The sequence below is a fragment of the Natrix helvetica genome (genome assembly GCF_964273705.1).
Source record: "Natrix helvetica genome assembly, chromosome: 4".
Classification (NCBI taxonomy): domain Eukaryota; kingdom Metazoa; phylum Chordata; class Lepidosauria; order Squamata; family Natricidae; genus Natrix; species Natrix helvetica.
Genome location: NC_138550.1, coordinates 101,066,264 through 101,092,895, shown reverse-complemented (window position 1 = coordinate 101,092,895; position 26,632 = coordinate 101,066,264). Strand labels below are relative to the sequence as shown.

General features: G+C 38.8%; 1 protein-coding gene across 11 annotated transcripts in view; it reads right to left on the bottom strand.

The window, feature by feature from the left end:
- The window catches only part of ATXN1 (ataxin 1), a 239,744-nt gene that overhangs the window by 20,741 nt on the left and 192,371 nt on the right, over nucleotides 1–26,632 (bottom strand). The gene's annotated exons all lie outside the window — the stretch shown is intronic.

Here is a 26,632-nt window from a genome sequence, read left to right as displayed (position 1 = left end):
GTTTTATAGCTGTAGCTGAATAGAAACCCAGTTAAGATGGAGTGGTTGAGGCATCAAGCTAAAAACCAGGAGATTGTGAGTTCTTGTCTTGCCTGAGGCACAAATCCAGCTGGGAGACCTTGGTCCAATAACTCTCTTTCAGCCCTAGGAACCAAGCTATGGAAAATCATTTCTGAAAAACTTTGTCAAGAAAACTCCAGGGACTTATCCAGGAAGACACCAGTAGTCAAGACTGACTCAAAGGCAAAAGGAAAAGGAACAAATTTGAATAATAATAAGGACTAGGCAACCCATGCTGTTGGGTCATCGTTTTAGAGATATTTCTTTATCTAAATAGATGTACAGAATGACCACAGTAGGCAAAGAAGCGGTGAAAGCAGAAGTGAGTTCTGACTTCCCGTCAGCTTCTCCATTGAATTTCCTTACGGCAATCTGGCAGGGAAGACTGGAAATCTCCCTTCCCTTCCCAGCAGCCAAGTAAGTAGCTCAGTGCAGGAGGGAGCAAGGGATTGCATGACTGGGTAGGAAACTGTCACGGAATGTTATAAATGAAAATTACTTTGCTACAGCAGTAGCCTAAAACAGCCATACCTTCCTCAAATTTCATACATTTGGGAATTATGAGTCCCATATTTTGGATGCATTCTGTAAGTTAGTCCATTTGAGACACCTTGGTTCAAAGTGTATTGCCCTATGATCGGGGGTGAAATTCAGCAGGTTCCGGAGAACCAGTAGTGGAAATTTTGAGTAGTTTGGAGAACTGGCAAATACCACCTCTGGCTGGCCCCAGAGCGGGGTGGGAATGGAGATTTTGCAGTATCCTTCCCCTGGAGAGGGATGGGAATGGAGATTTTGCAGTATCCTTCTCCTGGAGAGGGATGGGAATGGAGATTTTGCAGTATCCTTCCCCTGCCATTCCCACCAAGCCATGCCCACAGAACCAGTAGTAAAAAAAAATGAATTTCACCACTGCCTATGATGTACCATTTCACCCAATTAAAGGTCATGACAATAAACGCCTTAATAGTATATATATAGTAGGTTAGGCGCCCTCAACCCCCAACAATTGGGCCGTGGAAGTGGTGGGTGAATGCGTCCATGTGAGCAGCTCCATTTGCTTGAGCAGCAGGCAAGCGCACATGGCTCCATTTGTGTGAGGGGCATGTGCATGTGCCCACAGCTCACACAAATGGAGTTGTGCACCACTCATGCATAACCATTCCCTCCCCCCCCCCGCCAATGCATAAAGCTGGAAAGGTTGGGGAACACTGCAGTAGATGATTCATACAAGTAAGCTAAATCAATATAGACACTGTCAAACAATTTTTGGAGAAATTCTTTTGCAGTCTTATTAAGAGCTTCATTCTGAACCATGTGAGCAAGAAAGGGGAGGGGTTTAAAATGGAAGAGTAATCCCCATTCTGAGTGCTGCCCAAATCCCTCACCCAAGGAAAGGATTTGGGATATTTTTTTCCCTGCAATGTGTTTCTCTGCAGCCCTCAAATCAATCTGGCTCAGAAACCCAATCTTTCTTTTGCCAGCTTTCCCGCCATAACAGATCCCAATCTGTTCAGTTTTTAGAAGAATTATCTTGATGATATATAGAGTTCCAAGCCCGTCTGCATACTTTTTTTTTTCTGACATAACCATTGGATGTAAACAGTAATAAAGAGAGTTCACAGTTGCTATCATCACCAAAAATAAGGCATACATTTTAAAGTTTAATCAGGGTCAATGTAATTATTGTATCTTTTTCCTCAACTGAATATTGCAATTTGTTTTTCTTTACGAACTTCTGCTTTCTATAGGGATTCTGAATTACCGAGCAGATTGGAGCAGCCCTGAAGTGCCAATGATCTCATTATCCTGTTTACTTCTGGACTTTGTTTTGACTTTTGTCCTGCCCTGTAGTAAACCATGCATGAAATCACCACAAAAGTGAAAGAATAAGCTTAAGTTATTTATTTTTCTCTCCCTTTTGTCCACTGTGGAAATCAGAATTGCCTCAAGGAATTAAGGGGCAACCAATGAGACAATAACAAAGCAGGAGACTTACCTTTATTTCCTGCACACACATTTTATCTAGGTCAGAAGCACAATCAAATATGCCTCTGAAGTACTGAAATGTTATGCTATCACTACTGAGGTGTCTCCATCCAACTCTTTTTCTCCATTTCTAAAAGCTATTTATGGGAGAAGCACACATGTAGGATTTCACTTTCTGATCCTTTCAAACTCTATCTGCACACACAAGTTTAAACTCTACCTGCATGGTTAAAATTACACACTACAATAACCCCATATGCAGCCCAGATCATATCAGGTTCCCTTGTTCCTTAGTAACCAATGAATTGTGAGCTGCAACTGCTGCATGATTGAACTCTGTGTAGGAGGAAAAGCATTAACAAATGACTGGGAACTATTGTGCCTAAGGAGCTCAGTTCAGTACAATTTAGGGGAGGGGGTGAACTCATATATAAAATAGGATGAGAAGAGACTTAAACAGCGGCTTAACATTTCAATAATATTACAATTAGATACACGGTAACGCAATATCATTATTAGAATAAAATATCACAAGGTATAATATTTTGGTTCTTATACTGTACTATTATTCTATACAATATACAGGTACATGCATTCTATGTCAAACTCCCACGACAAAATTAGAATACAGAGCAGAGCGGTTGTCCCTTATAGACTTGGCTAACCCCATTAACTTGATCCTTTCAACCAGGCACTCATCGAATGGAACAAAAGACACACAATTCTCTTTAATACACTGCCTATTGGTTAGGAATATGCACGAAGTGTATACAACACAGGTAGTCCTCAACGTACCATCACAAATGAGTCCAGAATTTATGACAATAAGTGAGACAATTGTTAAGTGATTTTTGATCCATTTTATGACTTTTCTTGCCACAATTGTTAAGCGAATCACTGCAATTGTTAAATTAGTCACACGCCTGTTAAGTGGATCTAGCGTCCCCATTGACTTTTCTTGTCAGAAGGTCGCAAAAGGGGATCATATGACACCCGGGACGCTGCAACCATTATAAATATGAATCAGTTGTCAAGCGTCTGAATGTTAAACAGGTGACCGTGGGGGATGCTGCAATGGTCAAGTGTGTGTAAAATGGTCATAAGTCACTTTTTTCAGTGCCACTGTAACTTTGAAAGTTCACAAAATGAACAGTTGTAAATTGAGGACTATCAGTACTAATCTTATGGCTATCCACATAAGCCCAAAGGATGGAGCTTCAGAGCACAATTTCTCAAACTTGTTTAATATAAATTAGGTAAAGGTTCCCCTTGCACATACGTCCTAGTCATTCCTGACTCTAGGGGGAGGTGCTCATCCCCATTTCAAAGCCAAAGAACCAACGCTGTCCGAAGATGTCTCCGTGGTCATGTGGCCGGCATGACTAAATGCCAAAGGCGCACAGAACGCTGTTACCTTCCCACCCAAAGTGGTCCCTATTTTTCTACTTGCATTTTTACATCTTTTGAACTGCTAGGTTAGCAGAAGCTGAGACAAGTAATGGGAGCTCACTCCATTACGCAGCACTAGGGATTCGAACCGCCAAACTGTTGACCTTTCTGATCGAAAAGCTTAGCATCTTAGCCACTGAGCTACCGCGTCTCTTAATATAAATTAAATTAAATTCAGATTTAATAAGGGATTTAATGGCACATGTTTCTTTTTAGAGTAAGCAAAGGGCAGCACAAATTACAGGTTGACCAAAAAGTAACAATCTTGGATAGTAATGGTAGGTAGGATAGCATATAACCAGGAAGCAAACAATTTAACAGACTGGTGCCAGTTTGCTATAATATGACAACACAATAGTAAAATGGGGAGTAGCCAAGAAAATAATATTTAGTACCCTGGCAGAAAAATAATAATTGCATAATCCAGTCCTAATAATTTATTGAGTAAATCCATTAAAATCCATTGGATTTGTCAAGGATACAAACAAATCTGATCCTGACACTAGGAACATAAATTTAAATTACTAGAAATGTTTTGTGTTGTTTTTAAACTTTACTGAACATTTACAAACCAATGTAAGATCTCCTTTTCAAGAAACAAAATAAAGACATTCTTTTGCAGCTTATTCAGTTCCAATCTCCTTGCATAAAGTGCTTATCACTCTGAGAAACTACCGGCTAAGAACAAATGCATATACAGACTTTTCAAATTGATATACAAAAAGTAGAAAAGATGCTGGTTTAGTCTATATAGCCCAGTGGTGGGTTCCTACTGATTTTGACCTGTTCGGCGAAACTGATAGTAGTTTGGCAGCCTGGATTGCTGGAACCAGCAGTGACCCAGGCCTGTCACACCCCTGAACAGGTTTTCCCAGTGGCGCCATAGGTACCGCCATATTGTTTTTGGCTTCTGCACATGCGCAGAGCATTTTTTGTTGTACTGCGCATGCATGCGTACGGGATGCATCCCTGAGCGAACTGGCAGTAGCGACTGCCAGAGCCCACCACTAATAAAGCCTATCTGTGTAGACCTGGCTGTCTTACATTGCCATCCTAAGAGGGGTTTTGGTTCCCATCCCACATAAGATGCAAGGAGCAGGGCCCTTCTTGGTAGTGGCCCCATACAATTGTAAAAACATATTTGTTTTGGCATGGATGGTGGATCTAGACTGCTTTTGCAATCTGATCATTTTTGTGGATCACGGGTCTATTTTTTTGTTTACTACCTCTATTTTCACCTTCACAGATATTTTAAAGCATACTAAGACCTTTGAGACAAGTGAAATACCGTATATTTGATTGTATAAGTAACATGATATAAATAAAAAATAATTGCCGTTCTGCAGGAAGTGAAAAATGGAACCACAATTGGCTTTCTGCATTCATGAGGGTTTTTTTTCCCCCTGTATGTGCTTCCTATCTTATGTCCATTTAAGTGGGTTTGATTTAACTGTTATGGCTGTGGGAAGTACAGGACCCATTTATCTGAGCAGCCTATGGAGAAGAAAATCACCTTTCCTAAAACACTCCAAAAGTGTCCAGTTGATTTAAATGAGCTTTACATTTCAAAACACGATTAGAGCAAATTGATCAATATAAACATTATAGCCCCTTAGGACCCATGTCAAAATGATCAGTGCTATATTGTTTTGGATTAGAAGCAGCCAACCAGTAAATATATATTACTAAATGCTGACGATCAGGAAGTATTTTTCTTCTAGTTTTAATTTTTAAATTTTATTCAATTTGTACATCCTTCACAAAGACTACGGCAGTTCAGAAAAACCTGAAAAACTGTAATGCAATAAATGTTACAGAGCAATAAAAGAAGAAATAAAGATGGCAAGACCAGGTAGCAACAAAACACACCTATTCCCCAAAGCGGGTCACATTCATTCTAGCCAAAGGCCTGGCTGAAGAGCTATGTCTTCAAGGCCTCCTCAAATGTCAAGAAGGTCAGAGCCATCCAGATCTTGTGGGGAAACTTCATTGCAGATGGCAGAGACTGTGACTGATGCATGTTTTAAGGATCATGATAACTGACAGTTTATTCAAAGGAACCTGGAGCACATAAACTGTGCTGGATCAAAGCAGCCAGGCAGATTCTATGGGAGAAAGGCAGTAGCCAAGTAGCCACCCTCAAGTAGTCAGGCTCTTTGCCCATGATGGCTTCACCGTGTATGTGCGCACGTCTCTGCTGCGCATGCATGGGGAGCAAGGGGCATGTGGGGGATGTGTCCATGCATGTATAGTGGTGGGGTGCATGTGTGTGGGGCACTCACAGTGCATTTTGGGGCCTTGTGCAGTGCCCTCGTGCCCCATTTTTGCTTCTAGGTTGGTGCAGGTGGCGCCTCCTGCCGGCTAGCTGGTCTTCAGGTCTCTGCCACGGTGGGGCGCACACAAGGGGCATACACACATGCACAGGAAGGATGTCTCACACACATTGCATTACGGGTGCAGGCACAAGCACGTGCTGTCACACGTGCACTTGTGCGCTTTTGGCACGCAACAACAAATAGGTTAGCCATCACTGTCCTATTCCATGAAGGCCTGTATAGCTAATGAATCACACTCAGAAGGAAACTTGTGACCAGCAGAGCTCATTGATCATGAGACGTGTTCCAAAGGCGTGCAAAAATATGTCCATCATTTGTGTCACTGCCTTCCGGACCAGCTATGCTTCCAGGTAGTCTTCAAGGGCAGCTTCATGAAGAATGCATTACAACAATCAAACTGTGAGACCTCTTGCTTATACAGCGGGTTTATTTTGTTTTTTAATTTATATAATAATTTCTAAATTGTGTGAAGACACAGCTGTCTGGAAAAAACTCTAATGTTAGGAAGATAAAGAGGATGGTCAGCAGCAAGATGAATGGATCCAGTTACAATCAGTTACAGTGGAAATAGTATTTTTGGAAGATTTGAAATACTAGGTTAGGTACAATTGTCATGGATAAAAAAAATCTACATGATAACTAAGGATCAATATCAACTTGATGGCACATAATCAATCAATCAATCAGTTTCACGTCTTGTTATCCTAAATTTCAGGTAAAGATGTTTTCTACATTATTTGTTTGCATTTTTTTTCTTTAAAATGTATTTTAACATATGAGGGTTTTGAGATACCCTCTTGGTATTTTACCTTACTTTTATAAAGGACTGCTACAAACTTTGATAAAGTTTTGAAATCTTTTAAAGAAATCTATAGGAGTTGCAACTTTTATTGTAGGAAAACAGAAACAGTACTTGGACAAGCAAATATGACTGGGGTATACTGATTCTGTACCATATTATGACCAGTTTTGGGAAGCAGCCATATATACATACAAAGATATTGAAAGGAAGCTGCTAACTTTAATAAGTTTATACAGAAGACTCATCAAGTACAACTTTGTTGGATGCAAATGTTTTCTGGAAGAAAGACAGATGGCTGTTTCTTCTAACAATAAGTGTTAAATAATTTTCTTTGTTAAATAATTTTCTTTGTTAAAACTGTCACATTTTTAATATTAAAAAAGCTGTGTGAATAAATCATTATTTATTTCTTTGACAAACCTTTCCAATGGTATTTTGGAAAACTTGGTTGCAACTATTTTAGCACAAGCCCCGTCAGCTCAAAAAAGAATGGCTACCATGTCTAGAAATAAAATGAAATGAGTGTTGCCTCATGCCCCCCTTTCTCTGCTGTAGGTTTTTTTCTCCTGCCTCAAAACACACATATCACACAAGCTTTAATGCCCTATTTTTTTGTGTATCCAGTGCTTTCACAACAAAGGTAATCTGGAATAGATAGTGTATTATGTGTTTGATATAACTAACATATAGGACACCTGTTTCTCTACAAACAATATTGCAACAAACTGTTACCTGTAAAACCTCACTAATGCAAGTACTGATATTATTCTTACTTCACAGATATAATACCCTTTTTGGATTTTAAATTTTGGAGATGCATTCTTGCAGCCTAATAATACAAATGTATCTAATTCTCAGTGCCCCAGTGGAACTCTCATCATATGTTTCCACATTATAAATATGGAACTCATTCAAATAAGATTGAGCATATTCCTGCACATCTTCAAAAAAAATGCATGTACATTAAAGAAAAAAAAAACATTATGCAGAAATTGAATCTGGACATACTCTCACAAGCTTACATTTCAATGCATTCTCTTTTTCTATCTCTAATTATATTCTATTTAGATGTCATGGTCAAGGTTGGAGACAGACTATCTAGGCAAGCACCAACTCTTGACTTCTTCCCTGGATTTGTCAATTGTTGACTTTCAATAAAAAGTTCCCTTTAAGAAATCTTCGCAGCTCTTGCCAAATATATGAATGGAATCGGGTAGTTTTTGAATTGTAGATACACTAAAAAAACAAGAGGATAAGTTGCTGAAGATTACATCTAATGCAAATTGTGATGAACCCTGAACTGACAAATGCAGATATACTCAGTGTGCAAAGGTGAAGAAAAAGGGAAGCACTATTAAATATCAAGTGAGTGTCCTTACATTTTTTCACTTCATATTTTTGTATCAGTCAAGACAATACAGTTGTTCGGCAGTAAAATATGAGAGTAAATCTAGCCAAAACAAATGCCTGCAAATGCATCAATTGTCTTCTTTCCACTTATTAAAAATTCAAATCTATTCATTGTTTTATTAAAATTATACCATTAAAATGGTCTAGCTCAGCGATTTCTAAACTCTCCATTTTCATTGTTCACCAAGGCTGTTACGCCTACGCAAAATTTCAAATGGCTTATAATTTAAAAACAATCTGAAAAAGATTAAAATGAATTAGACTTTTGACATGAACTCAATCATCAGCTCATGCGCCGTTGAATCATGTTGGGAGAGATTCACGGTACTTCAGCGCTTCCATTACTTGGCGACCATTTCTCCCATTTACAACTTTCATAGGTCCACAGAGCAAAGCAAAACTAAAGTAAGATCATAAGCACAGTTGTAGTGTCACTTAATGATCACTTCTTTAATAATCGGGTTGCTGGTCTCAGATGTGATTGATAAACAAGGACTACCTGTATATGGTGTTATGGGCTGTTACTGACATGAGTAGTTGGCAGTCTATGAGTGGCATATGATTTCTTTATCGAAGCTCCCAAACTAGAGTGATAGAACTGTCATTGCACATCATGCCCTCATACTAGGGATTCCATGATGTCCCCACACTATTTTAGCGTATTTATGCACTTCTTGACCACTAGGGAGGAAACATCCCAATAAGGATAAAACCCAATAGCCTCCTGGTAGTCAAGTAATGAGTCAAGTTGATATGTAAGTTTTATCACCTCCACAAGCCCTCTATATCGGAATATTTAGTAGAGTGAAGCTGGGTTTATATTCCATTCTTCTAGGGTAGCTGAAAGAAAAATTGATTGATTTAATCTATTGATCTTTCTTCCTTGATTTTTTTAACCTTTCTGCCCAAATCCATAACCCTTCATCCTTATCCTTCATAAATTGTCTGAGCTGTACAGTTCTGCTATTCTCTGTGTTTTGATTTGTTTGCAATTATTAAGCCTTTTCAGTTACTATTTTCATTCCCCCTCTCCTTTGATTTTTTTTTTAAGCCAACAAATTTTTCTATGTTTTATCTTGGACTAAGTGAGTTCTCACTGCACCAAGTATGAGGAAATGTGCTTTCTCAACTTCTGGGTGTGCTACAGACTATTTGTACCACAGGGTTTTATAAACAGTAGTGGTAACGTATTCTCACACATTTTTAGTTTTTTATTGAACAAGCATCACATACACCCCGTCATGCAGAAGAGAAGGCTAACTCTGCCAAAGAACTATGCCAACAAGCTTGCCAGCCCTAAAAAGGAAATAATCAAAATGTGGTGCTGGTTTTCTTAAATCTGTGCAACTTTTAAAATAGTTTTTGAAAGTTTTTAAAGTTGGAAAAGGAAATTTTCTGTATGGTTCAGTACAACTTGTCTTTAGACTTTTTGATGGGCAGTTTGGCAGCCAGATATCATGTTGTCTTTTTCTTCATTTCTGTTATTTGGGTAAGGGGATAATTTAAAAAACCCTTGAAAGTCATCCAACTAAACTTAGCAGGGTTAAGGTATTTACCATCTTATTTCCATCCTGTTACTAAAAAAAATAAGAAGCAGTTGTAGGGTTTTTTTTATACATACACATTTATCCTACAGTTTAATCTTTTATCACATTGAATTGCAAATCCTAAATTGGTTTGAACTCTGTTTTGTTGCCTTCTAACCTCTAATTGGAAATTACCACCTCAGAATCTCCAATTCAAATTGGATCTTGGCTGATTTGTATATTCCTAATAATATAACATTTGGATGTATTTGCAAAAATTGATTCGGTGGCCCATCTGTTCTCCCTGCCTTTCCACTCCTGCTACCCAGAATGTCTGGCAACCTCAGCGACTAAGTATACTGATCAGAATAAGACTGTAACCTTTGAGATGGATTGTGTATATTTTTAGGAGATCTGCCAGCATTAATTTGATAAAAGACTGAACTCTTTCAACATGCTATGAAAGATATTGATGCATTAGAAAAGAACTGGTCCTGGAGGTGGGGCTTGACGTCGCAACAACATGACATGCAATCTTGGGGCTCTAGGATTGCTGTCGATATCTCTGTTGCTGGACGATCCTTTTTGGATCTGAACCGTTCTGAAGGAACGGTGATAGTGAAGGGCATGTTCTGCTGGTCTCAGGGGCATCGCAAAGCCCCTGATTGATCCAGGAAAAAGCTCTTTTTGCCGGCTACAAGAGAAGCAGCCAATATGGCTGCAGAAGGTTGGGACAAGCCCCTGAAACAGAAGCAGTAAGGAAAGACAGTGTGTCAAAATGGTGAGAAAAATCTTTATTATTAGAGAAGAGAAAACCCCAAAGACTCAAGAGTTAAAATAAAATTGAAGACAGAAGGAAATAAGTGACGAATTTACCTTGGTTTAAAACTATCGTGTTATCTTTTTCACTTTAAATTTGTTTATTTTTTATGGACGGACTTTTTACAAACGCCTCTTACTTTTAAACTGAACTGGTCTTTTTTCCCCCTTCTTCCTCTATACTTTTCTCATTTTTTGTAGTTGTGGATTAAAAGCATCTTTCCTCGTAAGGCTCAGCCGGATTGTAATCTTTAAACATTTTTTTTTCTCTTTCCGGAGAAAAACTCTTTCCGGAGTGCGGAGCTTAGAAAAGAGAGACAAAAACAGCAGGAAAAGATGTAACACTGCCATCTAGTGGCTCGAGGCTTGGCAACATCTGATATTACAAAACTGTCGGCTTTGTCTACTGAAAGGGTCAGTGGAAAAAACTTCACTGAATTTGTTTGAAACCTAGCAAAAGCCTTGGATGTTTTTAGTGGCAGTGTTTATAACTTGGAAAAATGGCACAATATGAAGAAGAAAAGGAACTAACATTGCAAAAAATATGTTAGAAATTCAAAAACTTTTAATAACTACAGAGAGAATTGAAAAGAGACTTGAATTTATAGATCAAAACACAAAATATCAAAATACAGAAAGTACGGAGGGAAGAGTTGAGAATACTTATAAAACAACAATGAAATTTGAGGACAGAGTTCAAAAAATTACAGAGACATATGAAAGTGATAAGAAAATTGTTGACATTGACAGCAAATCGAGTGCTGAGGGAAATGATAAGTGTGAAATACAGAAAGGAGAGATCGATGAACTGGAACTCTATCTCAGATGTCAAAACATAGATGAAGAAAGGGGAGAAAATTTGGCAGAAACAATGAGAGTAATTTCGGCAGAAGCACCAGTGATAACAAAAGTCAAGCAGATGAAAGGATCAGATGGAGGGTTTCAAATTCTTATAAGATCCAATGAACAACAAGTTGTCAAGAGAAGTCTACATAAGACCTATCAAGAAAACACAAATTCTACAAATGGCAAGAGACATTGGACTGCACTATATCTGGAAGGATACAGGATGATGAAATGAAATGTTACAATAAAATTTAGTTAAATGTAGTTAAACTTTGAGTACTATGTATAAGATAAAGTAATAATAGCTATAGTCAAATAAATAATTAATAATGATAATAAAGCATTTATATATACTAGATTGATTATATGAAATTTTATATAAACTGTGAGGACAATGGAGATAATATTGAAAAGCCTTTTTATAAAAGATAAATAATTCTATATAGAATAGAATATAAAGATGTAATATCATTGGATGATTTCAGGATGATGTAATGAAATGCCATAATATAAATTTACTTCAAATTTAATATGCTTCATATAAAAAGGATGTAATAATAGCTATGCTTAATGGATGTTTAATAATTATAATAATTTGCATAAATGTATCTTAGATTGATGATACTACTAATGTAAAAAACATGGAATTGAAAATTATTAGAGAATGTTATTAATGCTAAAATGATAGAATTATTTAGAATAGGATACAATTTATTTTTTATTATTGGATATATTTGATTGACAATATGTAATTTTTGATAAAGCTCAAGTGACTATGGAAAGGACGCAGAAAGATCTTATAATCAATCGACACACTGTATGTAGTTGAAGAGGTTTTTATGTTATATGTTTTGTGCGTTTATGTTTGTTTGAAAATAAAAAAAATATTTTAAAAAAGAAAGAAAAGAACTGGTCCTAAGCTATAATGAATGCTTTACATTAGAATAATAGCAAGATGATCTGTTTCCTGGGAAACAGCCTTTTCAATATATACTGGCAAACCTTCTGAGAATAGAACTGAAGGTTTCTCCTACCAAACAACTCTTAACACTGTTAAGTATTCTCATGCAATACTACTATTGTAGCTGCAAATGTAGGTAATGGACAAAGATGATTACATGTAATTATGACTTCTTGACTCCTATCAAAGGTACAGATATTAACTGCAGTTGACTTCACTGTTGAATAAAGATGTCTTTCTGAACAACAACAAAAAGAATTAGATTTTGGATTTTGAAAATTCTTTGGCTATAATAGGTTTTCTAAATTCTTTACAAATCTAGGAGGAATGGTGAATGGATTTTGGCAACTGGAACATTCAATTAATCTACTAGTTTACAAAATAGAGAAGTAAATCTTAAGACACATATATCACCGTGTTCAACATAATCATCCTTTTAGCTCTGCATTCTGAATATATTCCCTAAATATTAAGTGTATATACACATATGTACTGTATGTCTGTGTGTCTATATCTATGCTTGGATAAATATATCCTGTTCAATCCCTACATAATTTTAACAGCACCGTCTCTTGATTTCATAAAGCACTAAGCAACTTCTTCATTCATTTCTGTCTATAGTGACTTCTTTAAGGAAAGAGTCTTCTTCTGCACTATTTCTTCTTGCAAACTGGTATAACTTCAATTAGATTTTGTGAAGCCCAGTCCACCATATTAAAGTTTGTATTGTTATTTATAGGCAGTACAATAAAAACAGAATCATGGATTCAAAATACATACTTTGAAATTTGTTGGGTTTTTTACCTGGAATAATCACAAAGGCCCTTGCAAGATGCGAAATATTGTTTTAGGATGATGCCAGGAAAAAGCATATAAATGTACTTTAGCAGATTCATGTTTCTGTCTTAAGAGCAATGAATACATGATTATATATGATTCAGTCCATGGAAACAAACAATATGTTTGATCTGATGATGGCTTTGGTGAAACGTATGTGAGGGAAACAGAGGGAGAGATGGCATCCACTCTACTGGATCTGAAGTTTCTGTCTGTTTGTCTGCCTCTTGTTCAGAGGCTTTCCTGTCTTGGATACACACTGTTTCTATATTCTATCTCCTTTGCACGCACTTGCATATCTCTTCCGATTCCTGAATTACAATATTTTCTTCCCTACCATAACCTCTCTGATCATAGTGGTCTCCACTCCCAGTATGAATATTGCTCTATTTTCACTCTTACAATCTTTGCGTTTGCTATTAGGAAAAAAAAAAAAGAATGAATATTATTGGTTCAAAAAAATGTTGTGGTAGATTGGGGAGGGGGCGCAGCAGAAGTCAGAAATGGTTTTCACCAGTAGCATGGCATTTGCAAACATTGTATTGGGAACATAGCAATAAATAACATTTTGTTTCTGATATAAACATTCATAGTAACTCAGTCTTTCAGAGATTTAAATTAGTTTGGATATTTCTATGACATGCCTGTGGGATTCAGTTGAGAAAAGTGAGTTATACATCCTCTGATCTCAAAAAGTAAAAAAAACCAAAACCCTGCAGGCTACTCTTTTTGAAAATAAACTATTACACATATACAAACTGATAGGATATATGACTTTACAATTAACTTCGTTGAAAGTTTAAACTTACTTGATCTTGGAAACAAAGGCTATAGAACCAATTAGCAGTTTTGGTAACCTTAAATGGCCTTGACAGGTGGATACTCTTGAGAAGAACACACACTTCTTCTCTATTAATAAAGTGTAAGTGTGAACAGCATGTGTGTGCATGTGTGATAGAGCATTTGTTTTCAAGAAGCATAATTTATACAGTTACTAGGTTTTAGCAGTCATTCCTTGAAGCTATGATAAAATCGTTAGCAAAGGCAAGGATGCTTATCAAAGAATAAAAATCTTATATTCAAAGGCTGACAAAAACTCTGGAATAAAGTGACAATGACAAGTAAAAAGAAATTCTAATAAAAAGCTCTTGGGTGATTAATTGGAATCAGCAAACCGCAGAGCATGGAATTGTGTGCTACAGTATCAAATTTGCATGGAAAAGCTAATTTGGGTTAGTCATGTAACATCCATTTCACAGGATTATGGTAGCTCCAGCTACATGTGGTATTTTTTTCTGGAATACCTTCTTTGGAAACCTTGGCAATTCAGAGACGTGCACTTCATTTCCTTCCTATGATCTAAAAAAGACTCTATCCCTTCTTCATTCATACGTCTTCATACAGTGACTCAGGAGCTCATACCTAAAGGGTTCCCCATCCCTGTTGTTATTTTAATCAGTACGCGGGGAGGGGGGCGTCACTATCATCATTACCCATTAGGATTTATTTTGAACTTCCCATAGTTATTTTTAAATTATTTTTCATTAAAAACTTTTTAAATGAAGATAAGGAAAGCTAAATAGTTGGCCAGAAATCAAGTGTTTGTGAAACATATTAATGGATGGCAAGGGAGGGAACGTAGAAATAAGAAATGCAAATTAAAAGAGTTTATCCAACTTGCCACAAGGGATCGTGAATAGTTAAAATACTTCTCAGCAATGGGGAACCATATGAAGTATTTTAAAGCAGGGGTCCGGATCGGGCTGCAGCAAACCAGAAATTGGGCCACATAAAGAAGCGAAGCCCCATCCGCTGGATGCAGGAGGCATGCAAAATCATGCCGCCTCTGGTCCGCGGAAAAACTTTTCTCCATCGAACTGTCCCTGATGTCCAAAAGGTTGGGGGTGCTGTTTTAAAGAATTGATTTATGGCCACATACATGTTGCATGCAATCTATATCAGGAAACATATTTAAAAAGTAAGCAATGTGACAAAACATTTAAAAAAAATCTTTAGTTTCACTGAGATCTGCCTGCCAAACGTTCTTAAGTCATATGTCCCAGGTTTTCATATTATTTATGAGTTTTGGCAAACATGTGGCAAAATGGAGACATAACATGTGAGAGATATTTCATTAAAAATATGGTCTATTCTTATCTCCTATGTCACATTCAATTGCACTCTGATGAACTTTTAAGAAACAAGAAGACAAAGAGTACCAACAACTTGAGATTGCAAACAGGAATACGGAAAGCACCTTATCACAATTTCAAGTGTTACCAAATATCAAAGCTCTCCAAAATCACTCCCATCTTTTCTTGTTTTGCTTGATTAAGAAAACCAATCTGTGGCAATTTACAATTCTCTGTAAATCCCTGGTAATACACTTCACAATCTTATTCACAGCTTTATAATGTTCAGTTACATAAGAACTGTGATGTTGCAAAGATGTTAAGTGCATCTGTAGCACATAATTATAAAATACGAATCACAACTAACAGGCCAGGAAAGAGAAATATATGTGAAATATGAAAAAAAGTTTGAATAGAATAACAGACAAATGAATGTGGTTTTCTAGAAAGATGGAACTCATTTAGTTCACAATTGCTGAAAGAGCTACTGAGATTTGCTCTTCCTTCCCAAGAAAGTAGCCTATCTTAGACCAAAGGTGCTTTTTCAAAAAGGCAACTGGACTGCTTTTACTTTGAGGAAGAAGAACAAAATGTTTCGTTTCTCATCCAAGAAACTTCATCATATGTGGCAGGGGTTAATTTCTTGGATGAGAAACAAAACGTTTTGTTCTTCTTCCTCAAAGAATAAGCAGTCCAGTTGCCTTTTTGAAAAAGCACCTTTGAGACAACTATGACCTGGATGACAGAGAATCTCCACAGACATTTAACCTATCTTATAGCGATCAGATGTAAAAGAAAGTTTTTTAATGAGAATTTTTATTCCCAAATGGTTCCAGAACATTTGGTTAAAATCTCCATCTTGGAAAACAGCATGTATATCTTCATCCTTGCTTCTCCAACCTGGGTTGCAAAACCTACCATAACAATTTAGGGTATTTGAGGGTATGCAAGAACGTTGCAGAAGTTATTATTATGTCCTTCATTGGGCTGGGAAGGCCAGAGAATTAAGTGGTCCTAGTTGTTCTTACCAGTTTGTAAGGCCGCCAAACCACTACCGGTTCGGCTGAACTGGTCACAACCGGTTCCTCAGGTGGTGGCAGCGCTATCTTGTTTTTCAGTTTTGCACATGAGCAGAACAATTTTAATTGCATTGTGCATGCGTGTACATGAGCAAACAGGCAATAGTGCCTGCCGGAACCCATCCAATAAAAATCTATACATATTGTTTTGTGCTACATAGGTATGCCTCTTCTATACCAAGGAATATTCCTTACAAAAATGTATCTACCTTGCTATTAGTTATTAGTTCTAATACGGTTATCTGGCAAACTGATGAAGATCGTAATTTCCTGACCACAACACACCTAATAATTAAGTAAGATGAAATAGCAGTTTGTACATATTGTTTTTTGTTTGTTTCCCCCCCCCTCTTCTGAATGAACAAAAGAATTGAGAGGTGAGGAAGGCCATAATTACTTGGCAGAATCATAGACAGATTAAAGGGGCAGTATCTCTTCAAGGTATCAGCTTTCAAACATATGTATCTTTTTTGACCTAGGGACACATTTTAAATCTCACTTTATTTCTTGATGGGTTAGATGAGACAAAGGTGTACCTATTCATTCCTAAGAACATGAATGTGCAGCTTTGAATTGACTTGAAGGAGCCCTACTTGGAGAACTAAAATAATGCTGCTGTGATTAAGTCCATCCTTGGACAAATTATTTGCCTTATCTTTTTCCTAGCCCTCTCAAATATATACCAAGAGCTGGGGCAAAGAAAATCCCATTAATTAGAAAACAAATTGTGTAATGGATTGTGTTTGCCTGATATGCAGTTCATTCTGGTCATTTGGGGGCCTTGTGAAAATTCAACTGCTATTACAAATAAAAAGATAGTTATTGTATCCACTCTGCTTTAATTAAATATGTACACAGGTAGTCCTTGCTTATCAACCACTTGTTCACTGACTTTTCAAAGTTGTGACAGTGCTGAACAAGTGCTACTTAGAAGTGTCACTTGAAGTTCCTGCCATTGCACAGCCCTTGTGATCATGAGATTGTGAGTCGGGCACTTGATAACCAGCTCATACTTATGAGAGCTACAGTATCCCATGGTCACATGATCACCATTTGCAACCTTTCCTGCTGGCATCCCACAAAGTCAATGGGAAAGTTGCAAGTCACTCTCGTAAGTCCCCTTAGCCTTCATGTAATTGCATCCCACCACAAATTTTTGCCCTTCCTGCATTCACACCCTAACATGGTATCTATTCTCTGGCTTTGCTGCACCTGTAAGCAACTCGCACCAGGTCTCCCAATCCACAACCTCCCTCAATTCATCTGTGGCTTGTGTTGGCCCTACTTGGCTCCCCACCCCTTATTAGGGACTCATGCCACTTCCTGCTTAATGACCTGCACATCTCGGGATTATGATGGCAACTGGGACTGCTAAAATTGTCTTTGCTAAGTGATATGGTCAGATGATATCACACTTTCCAACTGCATTGCTTAGTGACGGCAATTCCTGTGTCAATTGCTATCAAATTCAGAGAATTAGGGCTTTACAGTTTCATATTAACCAATGAAATTTGACTTTTGTACATTAAGGCCATTTCTAATCACCATAGATCTTTAGTAATGTTCCCTTCAGAAGCTAAGGTCCAGAAGAAATCAACAAGGAAAAAACTGTTGAATTAAGCAAAATAGGAAAAATATAGGTAAAAGTATAACTCAAATAAGTAATATTCTGAATTTCTACAAATTTCTTCAATATAATTTGTAATAATACCACTTCTCCGCTTGCATAAAGGCACTGCAGTGTATACTAATAGAACTCTTATTAGATTTTCTGCATGGTTACATAAGCCCATAAAAAATAAAAATGTAAATGATTCAAGAAGATACCCTGGCAGTTTTCATGAAGTCTCTTATAATCTGAGATCCTAGAAAGATTCCTGCTGGCAAGACGGTATCACTTTTAATGCTTCATTAAAATAGCTCTTTGAGCATTTTACAAAAAAAAAAGTTGATAGGCACAGATTTTTTTTTAAAAAAATAAAGATTTTGTGCTAATTTCAATTGTATCTTTTATGCTAATATTCTGAAAATGGTTTATGTAATTTTCCAGACCAATATTTCTATTTTGTCTCCTTTGATATGAAGTTATATGCACATATTTAAAAAAATGATTAGGAAGGGAAGATAATGCTTCATGAAAACAAAACATATCAATTTTTCAGAGCATTGCAAAATAATGTCTTTTTTCAAGAAACAATGATAAGTAAGTTCAAATGAGAGCCTTGAAAATTCAGGTGATATGCTTTTTGCTGAGAGGACTGGGGAATATCAGCTGATGCTCACTATTAATTTAAATTTAAATCACAAATACATGACTTGTACTCACCCTCCTCACTCCCCTCTAAAAACACTTTAATAACTTTTAATATTATGTAAAAAAGGAAACCTACTGTAAACAACCAAGTTAATGATATTAATCATAATCAAATGTAAACTAAATAAAATTAGGTTTTCCTTGGTTCCACTTACTTTGTCCTGTTCCTACCTATTTTTTAAATGAACCCCCACATCAGATTGTGCAATCTAAATATGGTCACCGGTTTGAAAACTATTACATACTCCTGTTTTAAAATATGTAAGTACATTTATCCATAAAATCATGCCTCACACATTGCCTTTTCCAACAGTCCATATAATGAGGTTTACTCATTATATTTTTTGGAAAGGTATATTGTTGTGTTTTCCTCTTACATTACTTTTCTGTGCACACTAAATATAATAATAATAATAATAATAATAATAATAATAATAATAATAATAATAATAATAATAATAATAATAATAATAATAATAATAATAATAATAATAATAATAATAATAAATTTTATTTGATTAGCCGCAACCCTCTCCCGAAGGACTCGGGGCGGCGTACAATCAAAAGGATAAAATACACATAGGACACACATACATACGAAAAAACAAGGACAATTTCATTTGTGCGTGGAGGAGAGTAGACTTGTAAGTGAAAGACAATAAACACAGCTAAAAACACAATTAAAACACAGTTTAAAATCCCCTTAAATAAAATTGCTAAATTAAAAACCCCTCAGGAGCGTAACGAAGTTATGGTTGAGCCAGGCCAGATATTTGAAAAAGGTGGGTCTTGAGCTTAACACGGAAGGAGCGGAGGTCAGTAGTGGTCCTAATATCCGGGGGGAGGTCATTCCACAGGGCTGGGCCCACCACAGAGAAGGCTCTGCTCCTAGGCGCCGCCCCATGGCATTGTCTAGTGGACGGCACCTGGAGAAGTCCCTCTCTGTGCGAGCGAATAGGTCATAGGGATGTGTGGGGCAGAATACGATCCCGCAGGTAACTAGGTCCTGAGCCATGGAGCGCTTTAAAGATCGTAATCAAGACCTTGAAACGCACTCGATAGACCACAGGAAGCCAGTGCAGCTCGCGCAGGTGTGGTGTCACATGGGAGTACCTGGTGCTCCCCATAATCACCCGCGCGGCCGCATTCTGGACCAACTGTAGTCTCCGAGTGCATTTTAAGGGAAGCCCCATGTAGAGAGCGTTACAGTAGTCCAGGCGAGACGTCACCAGCGCATGGGTGACTGTGCGTAGGGCGTCCCGGTCCAATAGGGGGCGCAATTGGTGCACCAGGCGAACCTGATGGAACGCCCCCCTGGCCACGGCTGTCACATGTTCATCCATGGACAGCCTGGCATCCAGGAGGACGCCCAAATTGCGCGCCCGCTCCACGGGGGCGAGTTGAATGCCCCCAATGGCCAGAGATGGAATTATCTGGTTGAACCGGGGAGCCGGAACCCACAGCCACTCCGTCTTGGAAGGGTTGAGCCTGAGTCGGTTGTCATCCATCCAGACCCGTACGGCTTCCACACACCGGGACATCACTTCGACGGCCTCGTTGGGGTGGTTCGGGGTGGAAATGTACAGCTGAGTATCATCAGCGTACAGATGGTATCCCACCCCAAAACCACGGATGATCTCACCCAGCGGCTTCATGTATGTGTTGAACAGGAGTGGCGAGAGGACCGACCCCTGTGGCACCCCACAGATAAGGGGGCTTAGGGTCGACCTCTGCTCTCCTGCCAACACACGTTGCGTCCTGCCGGAGAGGTAGGAGCGGAACCACCGCAAGACGGTGCCCCGGATCCCCAACCCCTCCAGTCGGTGCAACAGGATACCATGGTCGATGGTATCAAAAGCCGCCGAGAGGTCTAATAGGACCAGGATAGAGGAACAGCCCCTATCTCTGGCCCTCCAGAGATCATCTACCAACGCGACCAAGGCCGTCTCTGTGCTGTGCCCAGGGTGAAAGCCGGACTGGCGCGGGTCTAGATAATCATTCTCCTCCAGATGTCGTGGAAACTGAGAAGCCACCACACTCTCCACAACCTTCGCCAAAAAGGGAAGGTTGGAGACAGGACGATAATTGACCAGCTCCATAGGGTCCAGGGAAGGCTTCTTGAGCAAGGGTCTCACCACCGCCTCTTTCAAGGCGGCCGGGAGAGACCCCTCACCCAACGAAGCGTTCACTAGGTCCAGGAGCCAGTCGCGTGTAACCTCCCAGGATGCCAGTACAAGCCAGGAGGGACACGGGTCCAACAAACATGTGGTAGGTCGCAGTCGCCCACGCAATCTGTCCAAATCCTCGATGACAACCAAGTCAAACTCCTCCCAAGAAGGTTTCTCAAGACTCGCCACTGGCGTCTCGACTGGGCCACTGAAGGGGACCCAATCCTTCCGGATTTGAGCGACTTTATCCTGCAGATATTTCCCAAACTCCTCTGCCCTGCCCTGTAAAGGGGCCTCCCGTGGCCTCTGAAACAGAAGAGACCGGGACACCCGAAACAGGGCGGCAGGGCGGTTCTCTGCGGATGCAATGAGAGCGGCACAATATTGACGTTTGGCCGTTCTCAATGCCACTAGGTACGTCCTTAAATGGGCTCGTACCTGTGCTCGGTCAAGTTCGGATCGGGAGGATCTCCAACGACTCTCTAGGCATCTCTTGCGGCGCTTCATCACCCTTAGCTCCTCGGTAAACCAAGGGGCCAGGGTGGATCGTTGCCGCCGGAGAGGCCGCAAAGGCGCCACCCGGTTCAAGGCCCCGGTAGTCGCATTATTCCACGCGGCCACCAGGTCCTCTACCCGAGGGCGGGTCAGGGCTGCAGGAGGTGGCCCAAGCTCCGTCTGGAACCTGTCTGGTTCCATCAAGCGCCTGGGGCGGAACCATCTAGTGCTCTCCGGTTCCGCCTCCCCGCAGCGAGGAGTAGGACCAGGGAAGTCAAGACGGAGGAGTGAGTGATCTGACCATGACAGAGGAGTGATGGTTAAATTCACTCCTCCCAGATCACTCAACCACTGGCGAGAGACAAAAACAAGGTCCAAGGTGTGACCTCCCTCGTGTGTCGGGCCCTGAATCATTTGAGTCAGGTCCATGGCTATCATGGAAGCCATGAACTCCCGAGCCCCCTCTGATGCTTCTCCCACCGACGGCAGGTTAAAATCATTAAAATATAATGCATAATAGCATTACCAATCTGCAGTGATTTGGCAGGAGAAAAGAAGAAACCCAAATAAATAAATATTCTATAAAAAGTACCTCTTTTATGAGTAATTCATTGTGTTTGTGTTCCTATTTACAAATTTTGCATAGTATGGAGAAAATGCTAGGAAAAGTCTTTTCCCCTTCTTGTAATGCTACAATACAAGATCAGTCAATAAATTCCATGCTTGGAAAGTAGAGTTGGAAGAAAAGGACTCCACACAGAACTGCTAAACAATGAAACCTGTTGCAAAAAAATTGTGATATTCATTAACAGATTTTTCAAAAGTTAAAATACAATTCACCAACATTAAGATTAAGAGCTATTAATGATGGCTTGCAGTATATGATCCTTGAAATATGGCTAAAGGAGGAAAATAATCCATGTTCCTGACTCCCATAATATTGTCCCCGTCAAATACTAATTTAGATCATCCTTTGGTCCAAAACAGCAGGGCTACTTTTTTTAAGGTTAAGAATCCTTTCAAAATCTAATGAAAATCACTAAGAGAAAATGTTCTTACAATAAGCTGCTAAAGTATATTCCAGGACACAAAGAAAGTCACTTTGCCAAAGGAAAAAAAGAAAGAAAAAAGTTGAATATTTTAAGATAGTAAACTTGAAAGAGATTCTTAAATCCATTCTCTAGCAGAAACCACCTCATTTGACCCTAAATGAAAAGTCATACCCAACGTAAAAGTAGACCAAGATGTCAATCTTGTACACCTAATTCATTTTCTCTTGCAAATCCCCACAAAGCCAACTTCCGCTTCTTTTGTTATTGCAGCCTTCACGACACAATGCTAGGCAATTATTATTTCTCATGGTTCATCCATGAGTACTACAAAAGCAGATGATTCTCCACTGACAATTTTATGAAAACGTTTATAGCTTGCACATCTAGAATTTCTGGGAGGAAAACTGTATGCATGAGTATATATATGGCAGTGTAAACAACAGAAACATCTATTCTTCCTATATGCATGGGGGACATACTGTAAAAGCAAACAGGATCCATTAAGGACAATTTGAAAATTCATTTACCGGTAAGTTTTGTTTAGTTTTTTTTTACCCATTGAAACTGAAATGGTAGATAAAGAAGCTGGCTTACTGAGTTACTGTATGGCAAATAATGTTTTCACAGAGAGCTCTGCAGAAAAACAGAATTACTGCTTTTTTCAGATAAGCACACATTTCATATTTGCAATATGGCCAACCAGTTTTTTATAACTAAATCCTGAGAAAAATATGAAGAATTGTGGATTTGAAACATTCTTTCCCAATGAAAACACAATACAGAACTCAGTATTCATTTCTACTCAACAATGTATGTCTTGATATAGATTTTCTCTGCCTGGAAACCTCTAGTTGGTAGACTGCATAGGTAGAATAGTTTCAGGCTTTTATGTTTTAGGTCTAGTCTACGAAACTGCATTTTTTCAAATTGCATTTGATACTCATATTAAGATCTTCTGATTAAGAAATAAATTAAAACATAAGCTCTAAGTCTCCTTGAGCTTTGTCTATACTATCAAAACATTACACCTTACAATTATTGTATCAGGAGGTAATATGGCAATGTCTTGAAATTATAACAAGGCTATCAATAAGTGTTGAAATATTGATCATAATGTTTGCCTTCCCTCCTAGTAATACATGAATGTAATATTATTCAGTTTCATGTGATGTCTGATGCCAGATTTCCTTTCTTACATGTTTTTTTCCAAGAGAGGAATAGTAGAATAGCCCTCGACATGACCATTCATTCAGCAATCACGCAAAGTTACAGCAGCACCAAACCAGGGACTTATACCTGATTTTATTCCTGATCCCTGAAGTTATAGCTGTTGCACTGCCCCTGTGTCACACGATCGATATTCAGATACTGGGCATCCTGTTTGCACTTATGACCACAAGGGCACTTCAATAGCTCCATCCATCTATTTCTCCCGCATCTATGCCCTGCATTCCATGACTCACCGCCTGAGAATTGACCTTCACCGTTTTCTTGCTTTGCTCCCATTGTTGATCACGCATGCCCAGCCAAAAGGGGGGAGATGGGTAGGAGGAATTGGAGGCTCAGGACTGGGAGGAACCAAGCCTGGAAGGCTTAGATTAGGATGGGCCATTTGCTAACATTTGGTGGAATTAGCTTAATGACAAGAAAGTGCTAGGATTGCTATCACTAAAAAATTTGATCATACGATGTTGACCACATCAATTAGAGACAGAACTTCTGGTCCCAATTGTGGTTGTAATATGAGGACTACCTGTATGTATTACAAAGGTACATATATTCTAGAATTAATGTTTATTACAATGTTATTCATCTCCTGAATATTAGAACTTAGCATTTCTGAAATAACTTACCTCTCATTTGTCTTCAGTATTTAACAAAACTGGTTCTGGATGAAAGTTTATTTTATTCATTTATTTTGTCAAGTATGAATTGGATAACAGATATAAGCATAGACATGATTATGAATACATGAAATGAATATGAACACAAGGGAATATTAGGACAGGGACGGTAGGCATGCTAGTGCGCTTCCACAAAACATATTTATATTTTTATGTTTATATTTTCTACAAAACATATTTAGGGACAAAGAGCAAAACAATTTCAGCACAGGATAAGTGGGCTGGAATGACACCACAAATACACTGGGAGTTTATTGTATGTCATCATTCTATGAGGAGAAATATCAGAACTATGCATGATTTTGTAGATGCACCACCGCTATAACTATAGCTTTCTGAAAATGTTTTAACATTTTTTTTTCTGCTTTGAAATTGTTTTGAGTATGCATCAATATATCTTTACTAGAAAGGTACACTGTTTTATGCTGCAGATATAAATATTGATTTGCTGCATGGATTAAATAGAATAACCATTACATCTACTTGAAGGCTAGCATCCCAAGAAACAGCTCATATTCAATAATTTGAAACTTGTCAAAAAGGATTTTTCACTTTCTTCACACTGTTAGCCTGCATATCACAGACTATTCAACATCCCTTTATTCCGAGTATGATTTCCCCTCACTACTGAATTTGAATGTAATGTATTGCTTTCTGTCTTGTCTGAGGTGTGCTTGTTGGAATAGACTGGAATTTAATTTATGGGTGCTTTTGTGTGGCCTTGCCAATATGATGATGATAATAATGTGCACTGAATCATCTACTTGTTTCATAGAAAGGCATGCATCTCCTTGGCTTATTAGGTCTGTTTTACCTCCCCCAAGGCTTTCTGTTTCAGTCCATGCCTCAAAAGTCAGGGGGTATGAATCTGGACAAAGCAAGGCAGGAGTACAATTTTAACTCAGTGCCCTGATGCATAATACCACAAAAACCCTTGTTGCTCTCCAATACTGTTCTGAAGACTACAGATAAATTCTTGACTGACCAAGAGCAAGTCATAATTTTCTCTCACAGTAAACTGAGTTTGCTGTGTGGAGTTTTTTTCTTCTTCACAGCTTGGCTTGTAATGAGGTATTGCGAACTCTTACACTGCTTTAATGAATGCCTAGATGACAATACGGGAAAGCAAAACCTCACAACGTGGCCTGAAGTATTTAAAGCAACTGCTTTTTCTTTGCTCCTATTTTACACACATTTTCTTTCTTCAGGCGTTTCTGTTTCAGATGCTATTATTAAGCCCTGCAACAAAGGCTTGAACAAGTCTTAATGTGCAGATAGGCCCACTCTGTATAGAAAAAAATATATTTCCACCACTACCACCACTTCAGATATTGTTTCTAGGATAAATGTGTAATTTGCCACTCGGTGGAACATGCATGAAGAGCAACTGAAACTGAAATGTAGCAATCTGTTGAAGGCTGAAACTGGAAAGGGAAACTAAGAACCTGAGACGAGATAAGGCTTTGATCAAACTATGGTCCATGCACCCTTCACATCCAAAACTAATAAATTAACAATAAACTGAATACTATGTAAAAAGCAAAAAAAAAAAAAAAGACTTGACAACTTGATTCTGCATGAAGGTAAAGGTTCCTCTCTCACATGTGTGCTAGTTGTTCCCGACTCTAGGGGCGGTGCTCATCTCCGTTTCAAAGCCAAAGAGCTAGCGCTGTCCAAAGATGTCTCCATGATCATGTGGTCGGCATGACTAAACACTGAAGGTGCACGGAACGCTGTTATCTTCCCACCAAAGGTGGTTCCTATTTTTTCTACCTGCATTTTTTATATGCTTTCAAACTGCTAGGTTGGCAGAAGCTGGGAGAAATAACGGGAGCTCCGTTACACGGCACTAGGGATTCGAAATGCCAAACTGCTGACCTTTCTGATCGACAAGCTCAGCATCTTAGCCACTGAGCCACTGCATCGCTTCTGCATTAGCTGATCTTTGTTATTAAAATCCTGCATCAGCTGATCTTTAGTATTAAGGATTCTGTATCTGTAACAACATCCACCTCAGCCTTGTCCTGGATTCTTGCAAACTCCTGTATGGACTTGAGTTCCTAGGCAAAAGTATATTTACAAGTCTTGGATAAAACTTTCTGACAAAAGCTGTCAATATCTAAAACAGTATCAGTTTCCAACTAATAAAACAAGTATATATTTTGTAAAGTTAGATGTGCTTTTTGTGGGTTAGACCCAGTGGTTGGTTTCAAATTCCGTTCCAACCGGTACGGTTGGAACAAGGCCGGTGGCATCCTCATGGATGTGCGCAGCATGTGCACACGTGTGCATGCATCTTAGCGTCTCCACGACGCGCCAGCTGCTTTGCGGAGCATCACGCAGGCGCTGTATGCGCCATGCACGTGCACGGCAGCGCAGAAGCTTTAAAACACAGGTAAGGAGCTCGGGCGGGCGGGTGGGCCCTCCAGAGCACCATACCGGAACAAGTTGGAAGG